Consider the following 23085-nt stretch of genomic DNA (forward strand, 5'->3'; position numbering starts at 1 on the left):
AACGTGCAGTTTTGTTCCATAAGTATACACATGCCATGCTGGTTTGCTGCACCCATCAACCTGTCACCTACATTCGGTATTCTCCTAATGTTATTCCTCCCCTAGCCCCACACACCCTGCAGGCCCTGGTGTGTAATGTTCCTCTCCCTATGTCCATGTGTTCTCATTGTTCAACTCCCACTTACAAGTGAGAACATGTGGTGTTTGGTTTTCTGATCTTGTGATACTTTGCTGAGAATGATGGTTTCCAGCTTAATCCATGTCCCTGCAAAGGACATGAATTCATCTTTTTTATGGCTGCATAGTATTCCATGGTGTATATGAGCCACATTTTCTTAATCCAGTCTATCATTGATGAACATTTGGGTTAGTTCCAAATCTTTGCTATTGTGAATAGTGCTGCAATAAACAAACATGTGCATGTGTCTTTATTGTAGAATGACTTATAATCCTTTGGGTATATGCCCAGTAATGGGATTGCTGGGTCATATGGTATTTCTAGTTCTAGATCCCTGAGGAATCGCTACACTGTCTTCTACAATGGTTGAACTAATTTACACTCCCACCAACAGTGTAAAAGTGTTCCTATTTTTCCACAACCTCTCCAGCATCTGTTGTTTTCCTGACTTTTTAATGATCGCCATTCTAACTGGTGAGATGGTATCTCATTGTAGTTTTGATTTGCACTTCTTTATTTTGAGCCTATGTATGTTTCTGCACATGAGATGGTTCTCCTGAGTACAGCACACTGATGGATCTTGACTATCCGATTTAACAGTCTGTGTCTTTTAATTGGGGTATTTAGCCCATTTACTTTTAAGGTTAATATTGTTATGTGTGAATTTGATACTGTCATTATGATGTTAGCTGGTTATTTTGCCCGTTGATTGATGCGGTTTCTTCATAGCATCAATGGTCTTTATGATTTGGCATGTTTTTGTCATGGCCGGTACCAGTTGTTCCCTCCCATGTTTAGTGCTTCCTTCAGGAGCTCTTGTAAGGCAGGCCTGGCGTTGACAAAATCACTCAGCATTTCCTTGTCTGTAAAGGATTTTATTTCTTCTTCACTGATGAGGCTTAGTTTGGCTGGGTATGAAATTCTGGGTTGAAAATTCTTTTCTTTAAAAATGTTGAATATTGGCCCCCACTCTCTTCTGGCTTGTAGGGTTTCTGCTGAGAGATCCGCTGTTAGTCTGATGGGCTTCCCTTTGTGGGTAACCCGACCTTTCTCTCTGGCTGCCCTTAATATTTTTTCCTTCATTTCAACCTTAGTGAATCTGACAATTATGTATTTTGGGGTTGCTCTTCTCGCGGAGTATCTTTGTGGTGTTCTCTGTATTTCCTGAATTTGAATGTTGGCCTGCCTTGCTAGGTTGGGGAAGTTCTCCTGGATAATATCCTGTAGAGTGTTTTCCAACTTGGTTCCATTCTCCCTGTCACTTTCCGGTACACCAATCAAACATAGATTTGGTCTGTTCACATAGTCCCATATTTCTTGGAGGCTTTGTTAATTTCTTTCCACTCTTTTTTCTCTAATCTTGTCTTCTAGCTTTATTTCATTAATTTGATCTTCAGTCACTGATATCTTTTCTTCCACTTGATTGAATCAGCTACTGAAGCTTGTGCATGCATCACGAAGTTCTCATGCTATGGTTTTCAGCTATTTATCACGTTTGTGATAAATTGACCTTGTTATTTTGAGATATGTTCCACCAATACTTAGTTTATTGAGAGTTTTTAGCATGAAGTTTCAGGTCATTTAAGGTCTTCTTTACACTGCTTATTCTAGTTAGACTTCATCTAAGTTTTTTTCAAAGTTTTTAGCTTCCTTGCAATGGGTTAGAACATGATCCTTTAGCTCGGAGAAGTTCGTTACTACTGACCTTCTGAGGCCTACTTTTGTCAATTCGTCAGACTCATTTTCCATTCAGTTTTGTTCCATTGCTGGCGAGGAGCTGCAATCCTTTGGAGGAGAAGAGCCACTCTGTTTTTTGGAAGTTTCAGCTTTTCTGCTCTGGTTTCTCCCTATCTTTGTGGTTTTATCTACCTTTGGTCTTTGAAGTTGGTGATCTACAGATGGGGTATTGGTGTGGATGTCCTTTTTGTTGATGTTGATGCTATTGCTTTCTGTTTGTTAGTTTTCCTTCTAACAGTCAGGCCCTGCAGCTGCAGGTCTGTTGGAATCTGCTGGAGGTCCACACCAGACTGTTCACCTGGGTATCACCAGCAGAGGCTGCAGAACAGCAAATATTGCAGAACAGCAAATATTGCTGCCTGATCCCTCCTCTGGAAGCTTCATCCCAGAGGGGCACCTGCCTGTATGAGGTGTCTGTCGGCCCCTACTGGGAGGTATCTCCCAGTCAGGCTACGTGGGGGTTAGGGACCCACTTGAGGAGGCAATCTGTGCATTCTCAGAGCTCGAACGCTGTGCTGGGAGAACCACTGCTCTCTTCAGAGCTGTCAGACAGGGACGTTTAAGTCTGCAGAAGTTGTCTGCTGCCCTTTATTCAGCTATGCTCTGCCCACAGAGGTGGACTCTAGAGAGGCGGCAGGCCTTGCTGAGCTGTGGTGGGCTCTGACCAGTTCAAGCTTCCTGGCTGATTTGTTTACCTACTCAAGCCTCAGCAATGGTGGACGCCACTCCCCCCCCCACCAGGCTGCAGTGTCGCAGGTCGATCTCAGAGTGCTGCACTAGAAATGAGCAAGGCTCCGTGGGCATGGGACCCTCTGAACCAGGCACAGGAGGGAATCACCTGGTCTGCCGGTTGCTAAGACTCAGTTGGAAATGCAGAAATCACCCATCTTCTGCGTCAATCTCACTGGGAGCTACAGACCAGAGCTGTTACTATTTGGCCATCTTGGAAGAAACCTGATTTGCATTTCTCTAACAACCAGTGATGATAAGCATTTTTTCATATGTCTGTTGGCTGCATAAATGTCTTCTTTTGAGAAGTGTCTTTTCATATCCTTTGCCCATTTTTTGATGGGGCTGTTTGCTTTTTTCTTGTAAATTTGTTTAACTTCTTTGTAGACTCTGAATATTAGTCCTTTGTCAGATGGATAGATTACAAAAATTTTCTCCCATTCTGTAGGTTGTCTATTCACTCTGATGATAGTTTCTTTTGCTGTGCAGAAGCTCTTTAGTTTAATTAGATCACATTTGTCTATTTTGGCTTTTGTTCCCATTGCTTTTGGTGTTTTAGACATGAAGTCTTTGCCCATGCTTACATTCTGAATGATATTGCCCAGGTTTCCAGGTTTTCTTCTAGGATTTTTATGGTCCTAGGTCTTACTATTAAGTCTTTGATCCTTCTTGAATTGATTTTTGCCTAAGGTGTAAGGAAGGAATCCAGTTTCAGTTTTCTGCATATAGCTAGCCAGTTTTCCCAGCACCATTTATTAAATAGGGAATCCTTTTCCCATTTCTTGTTATTGTCAGGTTTGTCAAAGATCAGATGGTTGTAGATGTGTGGTGTTATTTCTGAGGCCTCGATTCTGTTCCAGTGGTCTATATATCTGTTTTGGTACCAGTACGATGCTGTTTTGGTACCAGTACCATGCTGTTTTGGTTACGGTAGCATTGCAGTATAGTTTGAAGTCAGGTAGTGTGATGCCTCCAGCTTTGTTCTTTTTGCTTAGGATTGTCTTGGTGATGTGGGCTCTTTTTTGGTTCCATATGAAATTTAAAGTAGTTTTTTCCAATTCTGTGAAGAAAGTCAGTGGTAACTTGATGGGGATAGCACTGGGTTTATAAATTACCTTGGGCAGTATGGCCATTTTCACAATATTGATTCTTCCTATGCATGAGCATGGAATATTTTTCCATTTGTTTGTGTCTCCTCTTATTTCCTTGAGCAGTGGTTTGTAGTTCTCCTTGAAGAGGTCCTTCACATCCCTTGTAAGTTGGATTCCTAGGTATTTTATTCTCTTTATAGCAATTAATGGGAGTTCACTCATGAATTGGCTCTTTGTTTGTCTGTTATTGGTATATAGGAATCTTCTGATTTTTGCACATTAATTTTGTATCCTGAGACTGTGTTGAAGTTGTTATCAGCTTAAGGAGACTTGGGGCTGAGATGATAGGGTTTCCTAAATATACAATCATGTCATCTACAGAGACTTCCTCTCTTCCTATTGTAATATCTTTTATTTTTTTCTCTTGCCTGATTGCCCTGGCCAGAACTTCCAATACTATGTTGCATAGGAGTAGTGAGAGAGGGCATCCTTGTCTTGTGCTGGTTCTCAAAGGGAATGCTTCCAGATTTTGCCCGTACAGTATGATGTTGGCTATACGCTTGTGATAAATAGCCCATGTTATTTTGAGATATGTTCCACCAATACTTAGTTTATTGAGTTTTTAGCATGAAGGGTGTTAAATTTTATCAAAGGCCTTTTCTGCATCTATTGAAATAATCATGTGGTTTTTGTCATTAGTTCTGTTTATGTGATAGATTATGTTTATTGATTTGCATATGTTGAACCAGCCTTGCATCCCAGGGATGAAGCTAACTTGATCATGGTGAATAAGCTTTTTGATATGCTACTGGATTCAGTTTGCCAGCATTTTATTGAAGATTTTTGCATGGATGTTCATCAGGGATATTGGCCTGAAATTTTCTTTTTTTGTTGTGTCTCTGCCAGGCTTTGGAATCAGGATAAAGCTGGCCTCAAAAAATGAGTTAGGGAGGAGTCCCTCTTTTTCTATTGTTTTGAATAGTTTCAGAAGGAATGGTACCATCTCTTCTTTGTACCTCTGGTAGAATTTGGCTGTGAATCCATCTGGTCTTGGGTTTTTTCTTTCTTTTTTTTTTTTGGTTGGCAGGATTTAAATTACTGCCTCAATTTCAGACCTTGTTATTGGTCTATTCAGGGATTCTACTTCTTCCTGTGGTGTATGTGTCCAGGAAGTTACCTATTTCTTCTACATTTTCTAGTTTATTTGCATAGAGGTGTTTATAGTATTCTCTAATGGTAGTCTGTATTTCTATGGGATCAGTGGTGATATCCCCTTTATCAATTTTTATTGTGTCTATTTGATTCTTCCCTCCTTTCTTCTTTATTAGTCTGGCTAGTGGTCTGTCTATTTAGTTAATCTTTTCAAAAACCAGCTCCCTGATTCACTGATTTTTGAAAAGTTTTTCATGTCTCTGTCTCCTTTAGTTCTGCTCTGATCTTAGTTATTTCTTGTCTTCTACTAGCTTTTAAATTTGTTTGCTCTTGAGGGTGGAGCCAAGATTGCCGAAGAGGAGCAGCTCCAGTCTACAGCTCCCAGCGTGAGTGACACAGAAGATGGGTGATTTCTGCATTTCCAACTGAGGTACCGGGTTCATCTCACTGGGGAGTGCCAGACAGTGGGTGCAGGACAGTTGGTGCAGTGCACTGAGCATGAGCCGAAGCAGGGCGAGGCATTGCCTCACCTGGGAAGTGTAAGGGGTCAGAGAATTCTCTTTCCTAGTCAAAGAAAGGGGTGACAGACGGCACCTGGAAAATCAGGTCACTCCCACCCTAATACTGCGCTTTTCCAACAGGCTTAACAAATGGCACACCAGGAGATTATATGCCGCACCTAGCTTGGAGGGTCCTACACACATGGAGCCTCGCTCATTGCTAGCACAGCAGTCTGAGATCAAACTGCAAGGCTGCAGCAAGGCTGGGGGAGGGGCACCCGCCATTGCCAAGGCTTGAGTAGGTAAAGAAAGTGGCAGGGAAGCTCAAACTGGGTGGAGCCCACCACAGCTCAAAGAGGCCTGCCTGCCTCTGTAGGCTCCACCTCTGGGGGCAGGGCACAGACAAACAAAAGGCAGCAGTAACCACTGCAGACTTAAATGTCCCTGTCTGACAGCTTTGAAGAGAGTAGTGGTTCTCCCAGCACGCAGCTTGAGATCTGACAACAGGCAGACTGCCTCCTCAAGTGGGTCCCTGACCCCCGTGTAGCCTAACTGGGAGGCACCCCCCAGTAGGGGCAGATTGACACCTCACACAGCTGGGTACTCCTCTGAGACAAAACTTCCAGAGGAATGATCAGGCAGCAGCATTTGTGGTTCACCAATATCCACTGTTCTTCAGCCTCTGCTGCTGATACCCAGGCACACAGGGTCTGGAGTGGACTTCAGGCAAACTCCAACAGACCTGCAGCTGAGGGTCCTGACTGTTAGAAGGAAAACTAACAAACAGAAAGGACATCCACACCAAAAACCCCTCTATATGTCACCATCATCAAAGACAAAAGGTAGATAAAACCACAAAGATGGGGAAAAAACAGAGCAGAAAAACCAGAAACTGTAAAAATCAGAGTGCCTCTCTTCCTCCAAAGGAATGCAGCTCCTCACCACAATGGAACAAAGTTGGACAGAGAATGACTTTGACAAGTTGACAAAAGACGGCTTCAGAAGATCAAACAAATATGAGCTAAAGGAGAAAGTTTGAACCAATGGCAAAGAAGTTAAAAACCTTGAAAAAAATTAGACGAAAGGCTAACTAGAATAACCAATGCAGAGAAGTCCTTAAAGGAGCTGATGGAGCTGAAAACCATGGCATGAGAAGTACGTGACGAATGCACAAGCCTCAGTAGCTTATGCAATCAACTGGAAGACAGGATATCAGCGATGGAAGACGAAATGAATGAAATGAAGCGAGAAGAGAAGTTTAGAGAAAAAAAGAATAAAAAGAAATGAACAAAGCCTCCAAGAAATATGGGACTATGTGAAAAGACCAAATCTACATCTGATTGGTGTACCTCAAAGTGACGGGGAGAATGGAACCAAGTTGGAAAACACTCTGCAGGATATTATCCAGGAGAACTTCCCCAATCTAGCAAGGCAGGCCAACATTCAAATTCAGGAAATACTGAGAATGCCACAAAGATACTCCTCGAGAAGAGCAACTCCAAGACATATAATTGTCAGATTCACCAAAGTTGAAATGAAGTAAAAAATGTTAAGGGCAGCCAGAGAGAAAGGTCTGGTTACCAACAAAGGGAAGCCCATCAGACTAACAGCTGATCTCCTGGCAGACACTGTACAAGCCAGAAGAGAGTGGGGGCCAATATTCAACATTCTTCAGGAAAAGAATTTTCAACCCAGAATTTCATATCCAGCCAAACTAAGCTTCAGAACTGAAGGAGAAATAAAATCCTTTACAGACAAGCAAATGCTGAGAGATTTTGTCACCACCAGGCCTGCCCTAAAAGAGCTCCTGAAGGAAGCACTAAACATGGAAAGGAACAACCGGTACCAGTTAATGCAAAAACATGCCAAATTGTAAAGACCATCAAGGCTAGGAAGAAACTGCATCAACCAACAAGCAAAATAACCAGCTAACATCATAATGGCAGGATCAAATTCACACATAACAATATTAACCTTAAATGTAAATGGGCTAAATGCTCCAACTAAAAGACACAGACTGGCAAATTGGATAAAGAGTCAAGACCCATCAGTGTGCTGTATTCAGGAAACCCATCTCAAGTGCAGAGACACACATAGGCTCAAAATAAAGGGATGGAGGAAGATCAACCAAGCAAATGGAAAACAAAAACAGGCAGGGGTTCCAACCCTAGTCTCGGATAAAACAGACTTTAAACCAACAAAGATCCAAAGAGACAAAGAAGGCCATTACATAATGGTAAAGGGATCAATTCAACAAGAAGAGCTAACTATCCTAAATATATATGCACCCAATACGGGAGCACTCACATTCAGAAAGCAAGTCCTTAGAGACCTACAAAGAGACTTAGACTCCCACACAATAATAATGGGAGACTTTAACACCCCACTGTCAATATTAGACAGATCAGCAAGACAGAAAGTTAACAAGGATATCCAGGAATTGAACTCAGCTCTGCACCAAGCAGAACTAATAGACATCTACAAAACTCTCTACCCCAAATCAACAGACTATACATTCTTTTCAGCACCACACCACACCTATTCCAAAATTGACCACATAGTTGGAAGTAAAGCACTCCTCAGCAAATGTAAAAGAACAGAAATTATAACAAACTGTCTCTCAGACCACAGTGCAATCAAACCAGAACTCAGAATTAAGAAACTCACTCAAAACTGCTCAACTACATGGAAACTGAACAACCTGCTCCTGAATGACTACTGGGTTCACAACGAAATGAAGGCAGAAATAAAGATGTTCTTTGAAACCAATGAGAACAAAGACACAACATACCAGAATCTCTGGGACACATTCAAAGCAGTGTGTAGAGGGAAATTTACAGCACTAAATGGCCACAAGAGAAAGCAGGAAGGATCTAAAATTGACACCCTAACATCACAACTAAAAGAACTAGAGAAGCAACAGCAAACACATTCAAAAGCTAGCAGAAGGCAAGAAATAACTCAGATCAGAGAAGAACTGAAGGAAATAGAGACACAAAAAACTCTTCGAAAAATCAATGAATCCAGGAGGTGGTTTTTTGAAAAGAGCAACAAAATTGATAGACCGCGAGCAAGACTAATAAAGAAGAAAAGAGAGAAGAATCGAATAGACGCAATAAAAAATGACAAAGGGGATATCACCACTGATCCCACAGAAATACAAACTACCATCAGAGAATGCTGTAAACACCTCTATGCAAATAAACTAGAAAATCTAGAAGAAATGGATAAATTCCTCGACACATACACCCTCAGAAGACTAAACCAGGAAGAAGTTGAATCTCTGAATAGACCAGTAACAGGCTTTGAAATTGAGGCAATAATTAATAGCTTACCAACCAAAAAAAGTCCAGGACCAGATGGATTCACAGCCGAATTCTACCAGAGGTACAAGGAGGAGCTGGTACCATTCCTTCTGAAACTATTCCAATCAATAGAAAAAGAGGGAATCCTCCCTAACTCATTGTATGAGGCCAGCATCATCCTGATACCAAAGCCTGGCAGAGACACAACAAAAAAAGAGAATTTTAGACCAATATCTGTGATGAACATTGATTCAAAAATCCTCAATAAAATACTGGCAAAACAAATCCAGCAGCATATCAAAAACCTTATCCACCATGATCAAGTGGGCTTCATCTCTGGGATGCAAGGCTGGTTCAACATATGAAAATCAATAAACGTAATCCAGCATATAAACAGAACCAAAGACAAAAACCACATGATTATTTCAATAGAAGCAGAAAAGGCCTGTGACAGAATTCAACAACACTTCATGCTAAAAACTCTCAATAAATTAGGTATTGATGGGACATATCTCAAAATAATAAGAGCTATCTATGACAAACCCACAGCCAATATCATACTGAATGGACAAAAACTGGAAGAATTCCCTTTGAAAACTGGCACAAGACAGGGATGCCCTCTCTCACCACTCCTACTCAACATAGTGTTGGAAGTTGTGGCCAGGGCAATCAGGCAGTAGAAGGAAATAAAGGGCATTCAATTAGGAAAAGAGGAAGTCAAATTGTCCCTGTTTGCAGATGACATGATTGTATATCTAGAAAACCCCATCGTCTCAGCCCAAAATCTCCTTAAGCTGATAAGCAACTTCAGCAAAGTCTCAGGATACAAAATCAATGTGCAAAAATCACAAGCATTCTTATACACCAATAACAGACAAACGGAGAGCCAAATCATCAGTGAACTCCCATTCACAATAGCTTCAAAGAGAATAAAATACCTAGGAATCCATCTTACAAGGGATGGGAAGGACCTCTTCAAGGAGAACTACAAACCACTGCTCAATGAAATAAAAGAGGATAAAAACAAATGGAAGAACATTCCATGCTCATGGGTAGGAAGAATCAATATCGAGAAAATGGCCATACTGCCCAAGGTAATTTATAGATTCAATGCCATCTCCATCAAGCTACCAATGACTTTCTTCACAGAATTGGAAAAAACTACTTTAAAGTTCATATGGAACCAAAACAGAGCCCGCACTGCCAAGTCAATCCTAAGCCAAAAAAACAAAGCTGGAGGCATCATGCTACCTGACTTCAAACTATACTACAAGGCTACAGTAACCAAAACAGCATGGTACTGGTACCAAAACAGATATATAGACCAATGGAACAGAACACAGACCTCAGAAATAATGACGCATATCTACAACCATCTGATCTTTGACAAACCTGACAAAAACAAGAAATGGGGAAAGGAGTCCCTGTTTAATAAATGGTGCTGGGAAAACTGGCTAGCCATATGTAGAAAGCTGAAACTGGATCCCTTCCTTACACCTTATACAATAATTAATTCAAGATGGATTAAAGACTTACATGTTAGACCTAAAACCATAAAAACCCTAGAAGAAAACCTAGGCAATACCATTCAGGACATAGGCATGGCCAAGGACTTCATGTCTAAAACACCAAAAGCAATGGCAACAAAAGCCAAAATTGACAAATGGGATCTAATTAAACTAAAGAGCTTCTGCACAGCAAAAGAAACTACCATCAGAGTGAACAGGCAACCTACAGAATGGGAGAAAATTTTTGCAATCTACTCATCTGACAAAGGGCTAATATCTAGAATCTATAAAGAACTCAAACAAATTTACAAGAAAAAAACAAACAACCCCATCAAAAAGTGGGCAAAGGATATGAACAGACACTTCTCAAAAGAAGACATTTATGCAGCCAAAAGACACATGAAAAAATGCTCATCATCACTTGCCATCAGAGAAATGCAAATCAAAACCACAATGAGATATCATCCCACACCAGTTAGAATGGCGATCATTAAAAAGTCAGGAAACAACAGGTGCTGGAGAGGATGTGGAGAAATAGGAACACTTTTACACTGTTGGTGGGACTGTAGACTAGTTCAACCATTGTGGAAGACAGTGTGGCGATTCCTCAGTGATCTAGAACTAGAAATTCCATTTGACCCAGCCATCCTATTACTGAGTATATACCCAAAGGATTATAAATCATGCTGCTATAAAGACACATGCACACGTATGTTTATTGTGGCACTATTCACAATAGCAAAGTCTTGGAACCAAGCCAAATGTCCAACAATGATAGACTGGATTAAGAAAATGTGGCACATATACACCATGGAATACTATGTAGCCATAAAAAATGATAAGTTCATGTCCTTTGTAGGGACATGGATGAAGCTGGAAACCATCATTCTCAGCAAACTATCAAAGGACAAAAAACCAAATACCGCATGTTCTCACTCATAGGTGAGAACTGAACAATGAGAATACATGGACACAGGAAGGGGAAGAACACACACCAGGGAATGTTGTGGGGTGGGGGGAGCAGGGAGGGATAGCATTAGGAGAGATAACTAATGCTAAATGACGAGTTAACGAGTGCAGCACACCAACATGGCACATGTATACATACGTAACAAACCTGCATGTTGTGCACATGTACCTTAAAACTTAAAGTATAATAATAAAATAAAATTTGTTTGCTCTTGCTTCTCTAGTTCTTTTAATTGTGATATTATGGTGTTGACTTTGATCTTTCCCACTTTCTGAGGTGGGTATTTACTGCTATAAATCTCCTTCTAAACACTGCTTTAGCTGTGTCCCAGAGATTCTGGTACATTGTCTCTTTGTTCTCATTGGTTTCAAAGAACTTCGTTATTTCTGCCTAATTTTGTTATTTACCCAGTAGTCATTCAGGAGCAGGTTGTTCAGTTTCCATGTAGTTGTGCAGTTTTGAGTGAGTTTCTTAATTCTGAGTTCTAATTTGATTGCTCTGTGGTCTGAGAGGCTGTTATGATTTACGTTCTTTTGCATTTGCTGAGGAGTGTTTTACTTCCAATTATGTGGTCGATTTTAGAATAAGTGCTATGTGGTGCTGAGAAGAGTGTATATTCTTTTGATTTGGGATGGAGAGTTCTGTAGATGTCTGTTAGGTCCACTTGGTCCAGAGCTGAGCTGAAGTCCTGAATATCCTTGTTAATTTTCTGTCTTGTTTATCTAATATTAACAGTGGGGTGTTCAAATCCCCCACTATTATTGTGCGGAAGTGTAAGTCTCTCTGTAGGTCTCTAAAAACTTGTCTTATGAATCTGGGTGCTCCTGTATTGGGTGCATATATATTTAGGATAGTTAGCTCTTCTTGTTCCATTGATCCCTTTACCATTATGTAATACCCTTCTTTGTCTTTTTTTTATTTTTGTTGGTTTAAAGTCTGGTTTATCAGAGACTAGGATTGCAACCCTTGCTTTTTTTTCCTTTCCATTTGCTTGGTAAATATTCTTCTATCCCTTTATTTTGAGCCTATGTGTGTCTTTGCATATGAGATGGATCTCCTGATACAGCACACCAATGGGTCTAGACTCTTTATCCAATTTGCCAGTCTATGTCTTCTAATTGGGGCATTTAGCCCATTAACACTTAAGGTTAATATGGTTATGTGTGAAATTGATCCTGTCATCATGATTCTGGCTGGTCATTTTGCACATTAGTTGATGCAGTTTCTTCATAGCATCATTGGTCTTTGTATTTTGGTGTGGTTTTGCAGTGGCTTGTACTGGTTTTTCCTTTCCACATTTAGTGCTTCCTTCAGGAGCTCTTGTAAGGCAGGCCTGGTGGTGACAAAATATCTCACCATTTGCTTGTCTGTAAAGGATTTTATTTCTCCTTCACTTATGAAGCTTGGTTTGGCTGGATATGAAATTCTGGGCTGAAACTTCTTTTCTTGAAGAATGTTGAATATTGGCCCCCACTCTCTTCTGGCTTATAGGGTTTCTGCCGAAAGATCCACTTTTAGTCTGATGGGCTTCCCTTTATAAGTAACCTGACCTTTCTGTCTGGCTGCCCTTAACATTTTTTCCATCATTTCAACCTTAGAGAATCTGATAATTACACATCTTCGGGTTGCTCTTCTTGAGGAGTATCTTAGTGGTGTTCTCTGTATTTCCTGAATTTGAATGTTGGCCTGTCTTGCTAGCCTGGGAAGTTCTCCTGGATAATATCCCGAAGTGTGTTTTCCAGCTTGGTTCCATTCTCCCCATCACTTTCAGGGACCCTAATCAATTGTAGGTTTCGTCTTTTCACATAGTCCCATATTTCTCAGAGGCTTTGTTTATTCCCTTTCATTCTTTTTTCTCTAATCTTGCCTTCACGCCTTATTTCAGTAGTTGATCTTCATCTCTGATATCCTTTCTTCTGCTTGATAGATTTGGCTATTGATACTTGTGTATGCTTCACGAAGGTCTCATGCTGTGTTTTTCACCTCCGTTAGGTCACTTATGTTCTTTTCTAAACTGGCATTTTAGTTTGCAGTTCCTGTAACCTTTTATCAAGGTTCTTAGCTTCCTTGCATTGGGTTAGAACATGCTCCTTTAGCTCAGAGGAGTTTATTATTACCCCCTTCTGAAGTCTACTTCTGTCAGTTCATCAAACTTATTCTCCATCCAGTTTTGTGCCCTTGCTGGAGAGGAGTTGCAATCATTTGGAGGAGAAGAGGCACTCTGGTTTTTGGAATTTTCAGCATTTTTGCTTTGATTTTTCCTTTGATTTTTCCTCATCTTCTTGGATTTACCTACCTTTGATCCTTGAGACTGATGACCTTTGGATGGGGTTTTTGCGTGAGGGTCCTTTTTGTTGATGTTGATGTTATTGCTTTCTGTTTGTTAGTTTTTCTTCTAACAGTCAGTTCCCTCTTCTGCAGGTCTGCTGCAGTTTGCTAGAGGTCCACCCCAGACCCTATTTGCCTGGGTATCACCAGCAGAGGCTGTAGAACAGCAAAGATTGCTGCCTGCTCCCTTCCTCTGGAAGCTTCATCCCAGAGGGGCACTGTCCTGATGTCTGCCAGAGGTCTCCTGAATGGGCGGTCTCTCCTAGTCAGGAGGCACAGAGGTTGGGGACCCACTTGAGGTGGCAGTCTGTCCCTTAGCAGAGCTCGAGTGCCGTGCTAGGAGAACATTCTTTGTCAGGATCTGCTGCTCTCTTCAGAGCTGGCAGGTAGGAAAGGTTGAGTCTGCTGAAGCTATGCCCACAGCCATCCCTTCCCTCAGGTGCTCTGTCCCAGGGAGATGGGAGTTTTATCTTTAAGTCCCTGACTGGGGCTGCTGCTTTTCTTTCAGAGATGCCCTGCCCAGTGAAGAGGAATCTAGAGAGGCAGTCTGGCCACAGCCACTTTGCCACACTGTGTCAAGTTCTGCCCAGTCCAAACTTCCAGGCCTCCTTAGCACTATCAGGGGAAAACCATCTACTCGAGCCTCAGTAATGGCAGATGCCACTCCCTCCACCAGGCTAAATCATCTGAGGTCAACTTCAGACTGCTGTGCTGGCAGGGAGAATTTCAAGCCAGTGGTTCTTAGCTTGCTGGGCTCCATGGTAGTGGGACCCACTGAGCGAGACCACTTAGCTCCCTGGCTTCAACCCCTTTTCCAGGGGAGTGAATGGTTCTGTCTCACTGGGATTCCAGGTGCCACTGTGGTATGGGGGGAAAAAAAAAACTCCTGCAGCTAGCTCAGTGTCTGCCCAAACGGCCACCCAGTTTTGTGCTTGAAACCCAGGGCCCTGGTGGTGTAGGAACCTGAGGGAATCTCCTGGTCTGCAGACTGCAAAAACCACAGGAAAATTGTAGTATCTGGGCCAGATAGCACAGTCCCTCACAGATTCCCTTGGCTGGGGGAGGCCACCCACTTCCTGGGTGAGGTGATGCCCCACCCTTCTTCTGCTCGCCCTCCATGGGCTGTACCCACTGCCTAACCAGTCCCAATGTGATGAACAGGGTACCTCAGTTGGAAATGCAGAAATCACCTGACTACTGTGTTGGTCTCACTGGGAGTTACAGACCGGTGCTGTTCCTATTCGGCCATGTTGCCAGATCCCCCTGATCTTTTTTAGCTTTTTTACTTTAGAAACTTATTAATTTTTTTAACTTTTGTCTCTTTTGTAACAACACTTAACTTAAAACACAAAGACATTGTACAGCTGTACAAAAATATTTTCTTAATATCCTTATTCTATAAGCTTTTTTGTTTTTAATTTTTTTTTTTACTTTTAAACATTTTTGTTAAATATAAGACACAAACATAAACATTATCCTAGGCATAAACAGGGTCAGAATCTCAATATCACTGTCTTCCACCTCCACATCTTATTGCACTAGAAAGTCTTCCAGGACAATAACACACATGGAGCTATTATCTCCTATTATAATAATGCCTTCTTCCAGAATATTTCCCATCACTTCCTGGACTTTTGGCTAAGACCTAGTGTGGAATACCTTATAAAGGACCTGCCTGAGGCTGTTTTACACTCACCTTTTATTTTACATAAGTAAAAGGAACACAACCTAAAATATTTATGCTGCATAAGTAAACCAGTAACAGAGTTATTCATTATTATTATCAAGTATTATGTACATACATAATTGTAGGTGCTGTACTCTTGTATGGCTAGCAGTGCAGTAGGTTTGTTTACACCACCATCACCGCAAACACGTGAGCAATGTGTTGCACTACAACATTATGACAGCTATGTCACTAAGTGACAGGAATTTTTCAGCTCCATTATAATCTTATGAGACCAGTGTCGTATATGCCATCCATTGTTGATGAAAGTGTTATTATGCGGTGCGTAACTGTATTCAATACTATGTATTAAATAACTATAAATTATAAAACAGGATGCCAAATTTTGATTATCAAATTAGCAAATTTTAACAACAATGAGAGAAGTCATTGTTCAGAAGCAAGCATTCAGAGAAAAGTTTATTTAACATAAAGCAGAACTGAGTATAAATACATCTAAAATGGGGGGGAGATTTTAACAAAGTTTACTAAAACCTTTTATTAAATATTTCATATTCCCTTTCATCCTAAGAAATAATCAGTTAAATGCACAAATTTATAAGAATAAGAATATATATCTCAGTAATATTTATAATACTGAAAAAGTTTAAGCAACCTCAACATCCAAATATAGGGGATTGATGAAGTAAATTATGCATTCAATAATGGAAAGCTATCCAAGCAATAAAGTTTAATGACTTGGAAGATGCTAAATATATGTATTTAACGAGTGGCAATAAGCAGTCCTTAATATTTACAACATAAATCAATTTGTGTTTTAAGAGAAAGAGACTGGCCGGGCGCGGTGGCTCACGCCTGTAATCCCAGCACTTTGGGAGGCCGAGGCGGGCGGATCACGAGGTCAGGAGATGGAGAACATCCTGGCTAACATGGTGAAACCCCGTCTCTACTAAAAATACAAAAAATTAGCCGGGCGTGGTGGCGGGCACCTGTAGTCCCAGCTACTCGAGAGGCTGAGGCAGGAGAATGGCGTGAACCCGGGAGGCTTGCAGTAAGCTGAGATCGCGCCACTGCACTCCAGCCTGGGAGACAGCGAGAGTCCGTCTGACAACAAAAAAAAAAAAAAAGAAAGAAAGAAAGAAAGAAAGAAAGAAAGAAAGAAAGAAAGAAAGAAAGAAAGAAAGAAAGAAAGAAAGAAAGAAAGAAAGAAAGAAAGAAAGAAAGAAAGAAAGAAAGAAAGAAGAAAGAAAGAAAGAAAGAGAAAGAAAGAAAAAGAAAGAAAGAAAGAAGGAAGGAAGGAAGGAAGGAAGGAAAGAAAGAAAAGAAAAGAAAAGAAAAGAAAAGAAAAGGAGACTGAAAAATGTTAGCTAGATAACTCTGATTAGTAGAAATACAAAGATTTCCTGTATTTTCCAAGTTTTTTCAATGAATCTATAGTATAATTATAATATAATTATTTTGAAAGTAGAGGAACAGAAGTATTCAGAGCCCACTGAAAGAGGAGAATAAAAGAAGATAATCATGGCTAAACATAAGAAGCATGCTACAAAAGGAAGAACCAAAATGAAAGCCAGTGGGGTAGAAAGTTTTCAGAAAACACCTGATTCAATCCCCACTGTTGAATCACTTCAAATTGCAACTATCTTGCCCTGCACTGAATAAGCCAGCTCCACTAGCCTAGAATTCTACAGATGATCCTTTCTATGACAAGAAAGGGAAAATGAAGACACACTTGCCTGTGGCCCTGACTGAGAATGATGCGTAAGTTATGGATTTAGTTAAAAGTAAATATACTCCTCAAAGTGAGAAGCTCTCTAATTCTTAATCAAACTGCAAGTCTTCAAACAAAGCTCTTGGCAATGACTTCATCACAATTCATGAGAAATCTGTTCTCATCAACAAAAAATTAAATTTTTGTCTTTTGAATGTTTTGTCAATATCCCTATTAAGCATTCATACTATGTATGTATTTCTCTATGTTAGGAAGTTTAGAAGAAATAAATATGTGAGACTTTTTTATCTCACCTTTATATTAAGTGACAACCTGTTTCACCTCCATCTATCTTCTCACAGAAGTACGAGGATGGTAGGTCTCTTACCAATCAGGCATCAATGTCCTCCCAATTTGCAAGTTTGTCTCCATCTTCATGGTGAGAATGGTATTAGCTGATATACTTAAGAAGGTAAACTTCACTTTTTAAATTTTTGATTCACTTTTAAAATTTTTTTACTAGATTGTGCAGAATATATTACACTACATAGTAAAAAGTTAAATACAATATACTCAGAAAAAAATCTGTCAAAAAATCAGTCCTTTATTTTCTCAGTGATCTTCTTAATGTTCATAAATTTCATTATGGTATATGGTCTCCTTTGATTTATCCAGCTTAATGCCTGGTGTAAAAGAAGTACTAAAATAAGAAATAAGTTCAACAGTTTTTTTATCCTTTCTTTAAGTGTTCCAAATTTTTATCAGTCTCATTGAGTTTTATCTCCATTCAGAAGTTAATGAGGCTAGCTTTTCTAGTAAATGATCATCAAGGGTATATTTGAACATAACCAGTCATGAGTAACTATCAGTGGTGAACATTATGATATGCCACTGGACACCCTTCATGGAGGACTCATTGCCAGCTCCTGGTGTGCTAGTAGTAAACAGTCTTCTCTGGGGATTGCCTCAGCTGCATAGGCCTGCCTCACCCAGAGACATGCACCTCCAGAATACTCACAGCCAATGATTGGCCCAAATGAAGACAATTTTGAGGGGCCACTGGGCTTCCATTGTAGTTAAAAATCTGCAGAATTCTACTTAGTTCTCCTGCTTTCCACATGCATTCCATGGGCACTTTTCAAATAATTCCCTGAACACTAAAGTCTGTCCCAGAGGCTGCTCCTAGGGAATCCAACTGGCAATGCTTTTCATGCAACTCCATCCATTGTTTTCTTCATTTTTCTCTTACTGGGCCCAAAAATATGCCTCTTGCATTTCCACTTACCAATCCTTCTTCTGTCCTCAGAACCAACACAAATAGGAATATTCTGATGTTAGTTTGAAAATTCCTTTAAATATTTGTTTATTGGAATTTCTTGAAACATACCTGATCAATGCAATGACAACAGTTAACTAGGTCGATATTTATACCAACATATAACTTGCAATTCTTTCTCCAAGAATTAAAATACAAATTCATTGAAAACTGCTAAAAAACTAATCGATACTTTCCAACATATTTATACTGTTATAAGACCTATTTCATCAGTTGGACCCTCCTTTTCTAACATAGCTGTCAAAAGAATGAATTTTACTGGAGTTAATATTGGGTTTTTGCTATTGATTGTTATTTTAGCCAGGGACACAGGAATAGTAAAATTCTGCGCTGTCTATATTCCTAATCCACCTTCACCCTCAGTCTGTCTAGAGGTTTCTGATAGAGATTAGTGCAAAGACATCAGTGATATAGAAGAAGAAGTAACATTTTAATAATATTTAAGTCTGTGTCTGATAAAGATTAATATAGGGCTCTAGTAAATCTTGGATTGAGCATGTAGCTTTGGTTCGAGTTGAAACTGCAGTACCCTACCTTCCTTCAAGTCTGAGTCCAACACTTGCATCTTTGTTACTACTTGCTGATGGCTGAAAAGAATAGGAACTAGATGCAAAAACCAACATACTCAACTGTGAGGAGGCCCTGAATACAGTTAACAATCAAAATGCATAGAAGACAGGTAACTATTATGCATAGATACAAGAACTTCTTTAAGAAACGGTAATCCCACCTACTAGTAACCATGGTCAAAATTGCATCTAGAAAGTGAACTGATCCCATTGGAATTTCTTTATGCTTGAAAGAAAGTTCTTAGGGAGATGGAAAAGAAATAACAACTCTTCCTACATTATTCTCTACTTGCCACTGTCTTAGAATATGAAGATATTTACCCTCAAACACCTCTTCTCTGTGATTATTTTATCTAGACTTCTCTCTAATATATGCTTTCAAACATGCTTCTTAATATCTGTGTTTTCCCTCCATATTATACAACCTACCCTAAATTTATAGATTTAGATTTAGAATGAAATAACACACTTATGAGCCATATGGTCTTTGAAAAGGATCTCCTCAGTTTCTGTTTGCAAATCTTAAAAATGGTAATAATAATGTCTACCTCATAAAGTGTATAATTAGGAAGGAATATGCAATCACATGTAAACTGACACAGTGGTTAAGAGCTGCGGAGTCAGATACCCGCATTTTAAACCAGTAAATTTAATTAACCTTGTAAGGTATCATTTTAACCCACATGTAAATTAGAAATAACAGCATTTTCTTTATAGCTATGTCATGGGGAATGAAATAAAATCATCTACATAAATCACTTAGCACAATGATTGTTTAACTATTATTAGTTACTGTTCTTATTTAAGAGCCTGGAATATAGCAGACACTCAATGATTGTTGGTGCTATCTCCCTCCTCCCAACCCCCACTTCTTTTACCTTTAACCAATGTCTACAGAAAGTACATATGCCTTTTACTACCTGATCCTTGACAATAATGATGGGTAAGGGACTCATATCCATGTTTTTTTGCTAAAGGGCTCTAATTAAGAATGATGCCATAGTATATCTTTTGAGTTATTTGAAGATTCTTCTCTGAAAACTTTATTCAGTGGAGGGCCCATATTGGTGCTAAATCTGAGACTCAAAGTACATGGATAGATAAATATATTTTATATTTATTGGCTTTGGCAATTTAGGTGGCACATATAATATTTTACTTAGAATAACCTTGAACTATCTCTTTCTAACCAAAGTGTAAGTATCCTTCAGTAGTTACAATCTTTTAGAGCATAAGCATCTTAGGACATACTTTAATGCCTCTCAAGACAGCACAGATCAGTAAAGAAAGAAGGAAGGAAGTCTTTGTGATCCAACATTATCTTTCATGGCCCATCAGAGCTTTTACTGTGTCATTTTCTTTAACTCAGACCCATATTGAAGTTGTCTTTTGTTTTCTTAATGAGCTATTTTTACACAAAATCATGTGTCCAATCATGTACTTTTTAAAAATATGCTCTATTATCAAGGCACAAGTTTACAAAAAGGCAATTATTTAGTGTTAGCATTTCTATCCAATCCCAGCATGACACATGCATTAAATGTGCTCTCAGTTGTAAACATTGTCATTATTCATGGCACACCAGTAGGCACTATAAAAATAAATCAAATACTATTCATTTATTTCCACTTCAACTCAGTAATGCTTTTGCTTCACAAAATTTCTTTAAAACTAAGAAAGATGATTCTAAATTAAAAGTTTTAATTTCTTCACAATATGAAAATGCTTCAAATTTTCTTGTTGTAAATGGCAGAACATTAACTTTAGAGAATCAAATATCCATAAACCTAATTATGCTAATACCAATTAAAATTTCTAACTTAAGGTAAATTCCGATAAGTTTGTTCAGAAATAGAGGTGTTTCTTGTTATTCAGCATAACCTGATGGAGAAATAGAAATAATCAAATCTATATCTATACATAAAAAAGACTCCTTAACTAATTCTAACCTCTAGATGCCTCAGTTCCCCAGTTTATTAACAAGGAATAATATTCTTCCCTCTGGCAAATTTGCTAGTCTCTTTTAGAAATAAATTATACCTACCAATTATGAAATTAAAATTCCTCAACTAACAGAACAACAAAAGATAAATCCCCTGCGATGTAATGGTCACTTGGAAGTCAATAAAATTCACTTTATTCTGTGCTTAAGTAAAAATGCTTTAAATTGGAAGAAAATGTTATTAGGGAATATATGCAGAAAAATATGTATTAACTAAAATATTACTTGTCATGCTTTATTACCAAAAAGGGATTATTTTAAACAGTGAGTAATATTAATTAGACTTTTACAATCTTAAGTTAAGGTTAGTTTTCTCCAGCAATGACTTCTTTCTCAAAGTACCTTTGGTCGACCAGGATGCATAGAGTTAAAGAGACATTTTAAACCCCCTCTGCTGAGGCCATTTATTAGCCCTTGATACATTCTCAGAGCAATAGAGGTTTTCACACCAGTGACTACTATCGTATTTTTATAATTATTGGATTAATGTCTGCTTCTTGTGATAGATTTTGAGTTTTGTGAGAAAAAGGATATTCTTGGTATTGGTTGTGCTGTATACCCAGCACCAGTACTGTCTTTGACATAGAGTTGATTATACAAATTTTCATTGTTGTTGAATGAATTGCTAAATTAATAAACTAGAGAAAGGGTATACTTGTCAAAGAGTGAATGAACAATTAAAGTACAAAATTCCCCTAAGCAGTCAGTTTAGGGAGATTTTTATTAATTACTTGCATCACAGAGCAATGGAAATGTTTACTGATTATTCCTAGGAGAGAGAAATAAAATAATAAATCTTGGCATATTCACAACACGTGACATTTTATTTTTAAAAATGCAAATAGGCCGGGCACAGTGGCTCACGCCTGTAATCCCAGCACCTGGGAGGCCAAGGCAGGTGGATCACTTGAGGCCAGGAGTTCGAGACCAGCCTGACCAACAAGGTGAAACCCCATCTCTACTGAAAAGACAAAAATTAGCCAGGTGTGATGGTGCACACCTGTGGTCACAGCTACTCAGGAGGCTGAGACATTAGAATCCCTTGAACCTGGGAGGCAGAGGTTGCAGTGAGCAGAGATTGTGCCACTGCACTCCAGCCTGGTGACAGCAAGAAAGACTCAGTATCAAAAAAAAAAGCAAATAGTGAAAGTTTAGTGCTTCAGGTGCTTCATAGTAAATTAATTTCAATATTTCTAAAATAATTTTACTGGAGGTCTCAGGTTGTATAATAAGGCAAGGCAATAAAACAAAAGGCATACAGATTGGAAGGGAGGGGGAATATTTCTCCTTATTTGCATATTATAGGATCATGTACATAAAAAATCCCAAGAAATTCCTTAAAAAAAGCTGTTAGAAATAATGCAGTGGTTTTCATATATCCATAAATTGTCTGATACTCCTCTCTTCAAGAGATGGCACCTAATTTTCCTTCCCTTGCATGAGGTATATCTGTACATTCACCATGTCCAGCAGTTGAGTACTTACTAGCTGCCAGGCAACATGGCATGGGTTTTCCATTACTGTACCACTTAATCTTCACAACAAATCCCTGAGATATGTACTTAGCACCTTCAGACAGAGGGCATGGAAATATAAATTAACAGAAGAGGCAGAAACAGAGGAATGTAAATCATGAACTGTCTGAAGGATCCCTGTATGTATCGTCACCACATTGTTCTTCCCTACTCTCAGGCTTGAAATAGTGTTTTGCCACCATGCTGATGCCAGAGAAACAGCCTATTTAAAAATGAAGTAATCTAAATAAAACTCTCAGAGTTATCACCATAGGAAGGCCCTTCTTACTTTGCTATTGGCAAGATTTTCTTTTCATTGGAGGAGGTGGGCAGAGAAGTGACCAAAGGACATGTAGTCTTATTGTCTTCTCCCTGCCTCCATACTCTAAAACAAACCTTGCCAGTCCAGGTGGCCTGACCATGTCTGCAGGTCTTGTAGTTTGCTCTTTCAGAGATGGCCAAGACCAACACACACCCACACAGACACACACACACACATACACACACACAGACACACACACATACACACATACACACACACTCAGGTAAGCAACCTAGAGGATCAGTCATGGAGGTTCAGTTTTCATTTAAGAAAGTTCCACAAGGGAAAAACAGAAAAAATAGAAGGGAGGAAATAACAAAAAAATCAGGCGCAATTTTTCAAACTGAGAAAATACAACACAAATTTTTAAATTGAAAGGGATCAACAAGAAGAAAAATGGAAACATTTTTAAAAGAATTTTTTTAAAAATGACTTCTAGAATCAGC

The sequence above is a fragment of the Gorilla gorilla genome, chromosome 5, assembly GCF_029281585.2.
Source record: "Gorilla gorilla gorilla isolate KB3781 chromosome 5, NHGRI_mGorGor1-v2.1_pri, whole genome shotgun sequence".
Classification (NCBI taxonomy): Eukaryota; Metazoa; Chordata; class Mammalia; order Primates; family Hominidae; genus Gorilla; species Gorilla gorilla.